The sequence below is a fragment of the Melospiza melodia genome, chromosome Z (assembly GCF_035770615.1).
Source record: "Melospiza melodia melodia isolate bMelMel2 chromosome Z, bMelMel2.pri, whole genome shotgun sequence".
Classification (NCBI taxonomy): Eukaryota; Metazoa; Chordata; class Aves; order Passeriformes; family Passerellidae; genus Melospiza; species Melospiza melodia.
In genome coordinates, this window is record NC_086226.1 from 66206 (window position 1) to 73087 (window position 6882).

The window sequence follows — 6882 nt, forward strand, 5'->3', positions numbered from 1 at the left end:
GCAATTTCTCTTTATATATTTATTATATCTTTCTATCTTAAGATCCACATTTCTATATTACTTATATTATTTAAAATAAAACTCCTGCCTCTAACCAAATAAAAACCAAGGACACCCCTTTATTTGAACCAGATTTAAAATTTAGGAAGTAAATTTATTTTTCAAAATTATAATGATATTTATATGGATAGTTTTATTTATTCTATTCATAGCTATTATATATATTAGAGAGAATACCTTCTAATATAATCATAGATATATATTTTCTGTATTATATATATATTTTTTACTTATATTTATTTAAATTAAATATGTATAGATATTTGTATTTCTATATATATTTGTATATCTGAATTTATATTGTATTTCTATCATTTATTTAAAAACCCCAGCCTATAACCTAAAAAAACCCCCAATTTACTTTAACTCCATTTAAATATTTTTATATCTACAATCTATATTTATATATCTTTGTGTATATATATATATATAAAACAGACTATCATTTACCTATACGATAATATGTTCCAATTATATACCATATATTATAGTTCTATGTATGTATCTGTTATCTATATTTATGTTTACCACTCTAATTTTATATTTATTTTTAAATTTATATTTATTTCTATTTTCATCTCTACATTAAACCATGTCAGTTCATTAACCCGACGCACAGAGCCACAACAATACTGTACCTTTGTCAGCGCCGGCACGCAGCACACGCCCATCCCACCGCAGCACCTCAAAACAAAACCTATTTCTATTACTAACGGAACAAACATCCCACAACACTGAACCCTAATAAAAACTCAAATAAACCTAACTGTAAACAAATTTTAAATCCCACTATAAAGTAGCCCAAAACCTCCGCACATGCTCATCATAAACTTCCTCCTAAACCAGTATCTCAAAAACCCCAAAAAACTCAAATACACCTTGAAAATGACACAACTGCTAATAAAAACAAACACCCAATAAAAATTAAATCAAACCAACTCACTAGACTCAAAACTGTACAACTGACCCTAAACATTACTAAAAAAAGTCCCCAAAGCTCTACCTTTTTTCCTAATGCACAAATAATAACCTATAATCTATAAAAGTTCTTTGAAAAAATTAAAAAAAAAAAACCTTGAAAATAAAAAACCTAAACCATTAAAATACTAAAAAATATCACTACCTAAATTAAAAAACGTATTGCCTATAAAAACCCACCATATAAATGCCCCTGTCCCAAAAAATAAAAATAAAAAAAACTATCCAACCAGAAAGAAATCAGAACTTAGGAACACCAAAACCATAGCCTTCAAGAAGTCACACTACATCCCTCATCATACACCAACTACAAACAACAGAAAACAATACAATGAATTCTTAAAAACCACCTTAAGACCACTACATTGAAAAACATTTCAAAAATTAAAAACTGCATTTAACAAAAGCCATCTAATAAATTCACACCCAAAACTCCAGCAGCCCAGCTGGCCCTACCAAAGCTCTAGGTTCATACATACAGTAAACAAAACCAAAATCCCAGTAATACCCATCAGAAATCTAGGAAAGAATCCTATTGAAATTAATCCTGCTTCAAATACAAACCAACCCATCCAGAAAGTCAGCTTCCCTCAAAAAACAATTTACACAGAGTTAATAATACCAAGAAATGAAACAACACACCATATACCACCAATGAATATCATAGTGAAGGAAAAAAAAAACCACTACATTTTTTCCTTTTTCTTTTTAAACTAACTTCTTTTATTAGCTAGAACAAAAGATTTTGCCAGGACTGTAACAACAACAACAACTTCTTTTGCTTCTTCTCCTTCTGAAATGTCCCTTCTCACTCCCAAATTCCTTTCAACGCCTGAGTTTACATCCAAGCAAAAAAGCAAAATTCGTGCACTCGTCCGTCCGATGCTCCTGTCAGATTCTCTCTTTCCCTCCACATCTTCTTACACTTTCAGTCTTCACGCTGTCCCGCCGTGATGAGTCTGACAGAAGAATTGGCACATGTTAACAGAGCATTTCCCTCCCTCCCTCCCTCCCTCTGCTTTCCTCAGCGCATTTCAATCCATCCCAGGCCTGCAGTGATGCACGCTCACCCCAAAGCTCACAGCAAGCATGCAGCAGCTCAGGCTCACTCGGCTCCAGGGCCCAGAGCCTGCAGGCCCTGCAGCTGCCACACGGATGGACCTGGTTCCCTCCCCGGGTGCCCAGAGGGAAACCTGAGGGCAGGCGTCCACCCCGAGGGGGCACCCGCAGCCCCGGGCAGGCATGGAGTCGCCGGCTGCTCTCTGGGGACGAGACCCTCCCTGCAGGCCACACTGCCTCGGCCTCTCCCTCCCTGGGGGACAGGCACCTCCAGGGTCTGTGACCAGCCCCCTTCCGTCAGCATCCAGGGGCTCTGTCAGAGCCAGAGGGCTCAATTCATGGGGAGTACCGATGGCACACAAATGGCAGCCCGAGGAAATCGTGTTCTGGCCTCTAAGTGCTTGGGACAGGGTCTGATTTTTTGTTTTGTACTTGTATGAAGATTAGTACAACGGGGCTCTGACGGATGACGTGGCAACACAGAATTAAAAACTCCTCGATAGGATTACATTGACTTCTAGGAAAACACAAAAGCTTAGGGCCCTTCTGAAATCTACTTTTAATCCAAAGCACGGGGATTGTCAGCATGCTGCACCTTCCAGCTTTTCAAAGCAGCTTCCCGCTGAAGACCAGGAAACATTGATTTCTACAGAAACAATGGGCAACCCCCAGGCTAATCTCAGCACTACTGTTTAATAGGGGACCTGCCAGCGCGCCAGTCCAGCTGCAAGTGTGCTTTACTTCAGTCTAACATCCCCACAAAATTCTTCTCACAACTTCCAACCCTGAAATCTTATTTTCCCCTAAAGCTTCTCTTCATTAGCAATTTCCAAGTAACATGGTATTTTTACAACATTCAAAAATGTCATGCTGGACTGTGCTAGAGAGTAATCTGCAAATATAAGCTTAGCAAAGTTTGAATTGACTTGTCCAGAGAAAAAAACTACAAGTGAACACCTACACCTGCCTACAAAGAGCTAACAAGCCCCTGGCAGCTGCCAGCATCAAAGCACAGCGGATGTCTCTAATACAGGGTAAGGATAACAATATCACCTTCTGTTCTCTCCAGCTTCTTTTCCCTGCAGTCCTATTTTGCTTCTTATGATTTTTTTAGTCCCCGTATCTTCTTGGACAGCACTGAGCCCGACGACAAGGACACGAGAGTCTTTCCCTGCCGTAGGGAGAGAACCAGGAAAACAGCTAAAATAAGAACAGGGCAGTTTGAAATTCATACTTGCAACGAGAAGCAGCGCCTAACCAACAGAACAAAAGTAAACAAAGCACGACACCTCCCTGGGGACAGAAGACTCACAAACTCTCCAGGATTTACAATTCTAGCCACCAACCCCTTCAGGACAGCAGCCAAGTGTCCCCTGGGGTGGTGCTGCACCAAAGAACCATCTGAGAGGTTCCAAAGAGTGAAATGCACAATATTTTGCAAAGACAAAAAATCTTGCAAAATAACAAAAATACAATAGATGTAAACTACAGGGCAAGAGTACAAGTGTTACCTTTGGGAGCCGGAACCATCCAGGTGAGCACCTGATAACTGGATCCTCACCAGAGTTTGAACCCCTCAGGACACAGAAGGGTTTTCCCCAGGAATTTCACAGACTGAGTTTTGACAGAAGCACGCTCGCCGGATCCTCAGAAACGTCGCCCATTCTCCAGGCGTCTGGAGAGAACTGCAAATGGCTCTCACGTAGTTGGAGCTGCTTCTGTAAGGTCTCAGGGTGAATTTCACCAGATGCAACCAAATTGGGCAACTCCCAGTGGGACAGAAGGAACCCAAAGCTTGGGTAAGCAGAGCTGCAGCAAATACTGAGGAAACAAACATAACAGCGTAAAAAATAATAAACCATCCTTTTTTTTCTCTTGCTTTTGTTTTTTTTTTTCTTATTCAGATCAGCATAGCAATTAAAGAGAAGGTGAAAAACTCACCATTACTGAACATTTCATCACCTGTAAGCTGAGCATCCTTAGCATAGGGGACTCCAAAGTTAAAATTCACCGATCCCTGGGAAATGAAACCAAATATCGTATGGTAAACAATCAAACAGCAGACATAAAAATTTGTTTCCTCTAAGGACTTTCAGGTACGTATGTATCTTTGCATTACACATTAGAACATACACTTTATACCATCACCTAATACATAATAATTTACCTTTAAATTTTGATAGTATAGCATGCATTTTTAACTTAAACTGGTCATCTCTTATTATTCAGTTGGTGCCTAAAGTTATTTCTGCTGTCACGTTCAAAAAAACATGATTTTTTTTTACTGGAATGAGCAATTGATTTCAAAGTCATCACAAGCCCACCAAAACACAAAGCTGGCTTCACTGGACGGGTCTGTGAGCTAGAAGTAGTTAGGCTTGTACTTCCCTCTTGTTCTTCCAGAACCAATAAATGCTGTCAACAAAACCAGGATCTTTAGCCCGCTGCTGTGAAAGATTCTACAAGGATGATGGTTTGATTTGTGTTTAGAAGTTTTGATTTGAAATGGCCAGTCCAATGGATAAAGACAGTTTAAGTAGTATTACATTACTATTGTTATTATTTCTATTATGATTTTTACTAGTACTACTACTATTGTTATCACCTGCTACTGGAAGAAACAAACCAGTAGTACCTATACTTAATTACTTTTATTTCCAGAAAATAATAAAGAAAAAGAACCAAACCAAAAAAAGTCACTTCCTACCTTTTATATCAAGGGATGAAAAATTTCTCTTGGGCTCTTCTCCAATTGATCAAGACTCATAGCACTGAAAGGCAAACAAAACAGTGCTTTACAGAAGGCCAAGTGCACGTTTCAAGGCTGAACCACCAACTGACTGCAGTGACAGCACTTACAACGTGAATCGTTCCCAGAGCCTCTGTTCAATGGAATGTTCTGTGGAACTGCCGTTTCTTTCCCAAAACACTAACTTCCAACACTTCCTAAACTTATCTTGTATTTTAAAACCACAGAAGTTAGTGAGACTCTGTGCGGAGGTCAGCTTTAAATTTATTTCCTTCTAAAGCTCAGAGCTCTGTTCCATCACCCTTCCCTTCGGCTCTACACTGGATCATGGTGAGCATTTGAGGAGTGCTCAAGAACCAATTCGATTTCTCTCTTTTTCTAGTTCTCTCTACTCTTAAATAATGCAAGACAAGTCAAATGAAAAATGACAAGTTCAGCATCAAAGTCACACTTTTTCCCTTTGTCTGCTCAAGAACAGGCTCTAAATCCACTTCTTGCTGCCTTCAACGATTAAGACTTGCAAAACCATTTTGACATGTTTTACAGCTTTATCATAAAACCCACAGAACGCAAGCTCTGAATTACAGGAAAAGGTCATTCACAGGCAATTATCTAAAGGGACCACTTACTTGTAAATACATACCTTGATAGAGATCGCACTGAGAACGTTTCTGTGGGACTCTAAGGGAGACATATTTTCTGAGTATCCTGTAAACAAGAAAAGCTACGATATATTACAAGACATCCCCACTTTTTCTACATATTCAAATAGCATTTTTAATAAAAACAATTCAGTTAAAAAAGAAGGAAGAAAATCAAGGTAATTTTACTCAGCTATATTTACTCCCGATTTAGAGGGAAAAAAAAGTCACGGGTGCTGCAAAGAAAAAAAAAGTGAACCATAAACGCTTACAGTAGAATTTTAAAACAAGTGCTTGCATAAAAGAATCTTATGGAACGTGAAGTAGAAAAAAAAGTGAAACCACTATCAGACCTGCCTGTTTTCTCACCATTGTACAAGAAAATCCTAAAGGCATTATAAAGTCGCTGCCTGAAACCGGTCATGGGATGTAACCAAGAACAATTGAGGCATTTGCTAATCTAGACAGAAACCTTTTCTGGATGCAAGTGTCAAATCACAAGTTTTGTCTTTCAGAAGCTCGACAATGCTGGAAAGCATTTTCCCTGGGGCTCGGGAGGGCAGGGGCGGAAGGGGGGGTGGCTTTGCAGCTCGCACCTGTGCCATCCGAAGCACACAGCCCGCCCGCTCCCTGCGCTGGGCATTCTCCCGGCCATCTCTGGCTTTACCGCCCAGCGCCGCTCCATCCGCTGTCACGGCACAAAGAGCCACGGGCACTAACGCAGGCAGCAGCCCCGCCATGCCGGCGATACCGCAGCGCTCCCTGCTCGCAGCGCCCAACACGCGGCGGAGCCGCCTCCGCCCGCAGCACCGGCAGCAGCCCGAGGGAGACGGCTGCAGCTCGGGGGCTCCGCCGGCGCCTCCGCCAGCCCGAGGGCGGCCGCCCCACCGGGACCGCGGCAGCGCCCGGCGCCGCTCGCCCGGGGCGGCTCCCGCAGCTCCCGGCCCGCGGCAGCAAAGCACCGCCTCGCCCTCCGCCATCGGCGGGCGGCAGCGCCCCCGCCCCCGGCACCGCTGAGGGAGGCCGAGGAACCGGGCGGACGCTCCTTCCGCGCTGCTCAGCTCCGCGCGGGCGGCCAGACGGAGGCTGCGCCCCTCCAGCGTCGCTGTCCCGCGCGGGAGAGGCGCCGGCAGCTGCGCGCGCACAGCCCCGCGCGGCCGCCTGGCACGCCAGCCACTCATGTGCCGCGTCAGCCGTTGCGTCACACGCCGCGCCGGCAGCACGGCCTGCCGGGAGTTGTAGTCTCGCGATGACAGCCACGGCTCCGTCCCCCGGGAGCCACCGGCAGCTGCAGTCCCTCCTGGGCATCAAACGGGTCCTTCGCCCCCGGGCGGGGAAGGACCTGAGGCAGCACCGCTCCTCCCCAATGCCCTCTCTTTTTCCCTCCAACTCTTT

General features: G+C 43.3%; 1 long non-coding RNA gene across 3 annotated transcripts; it reads right to left on the minus strand.

Moving 5' to 3' along the window:
• Positions 1–1750: 1750 nt before the first annotated feature.
• Positions 1751–6331, minus strand: LOC134432025 (uncharacterized). Of its 3 annotated transcripts, none has more exons than XR_010031193.1 (6): positions 6084–6331; positions 5490–5554; positions 4805–4868; positions 4039–4114; positions 3151–3918; positions 1751–1997 (listed from the first exon to the last, which is right to left on the minus strand). It is a non-coding gene; the product is annotated as an uncharacterized LOC134432025 (long non-coding RNA). The 3 variants fall into 3 exon arrangements; XR_010031192.1 differs by lacking the exon at positions 6084–6331 and having other exon boundaries at positions 3151–3268; positions 3609–3918; positions 5490–6077; XR_010031191.1 differs by lacking the exon at positions 6084–6331 and having other exon boundaries at positions 5490–6077.
• Positions 6332–6882: the final 551 nt, after the last annotated feature.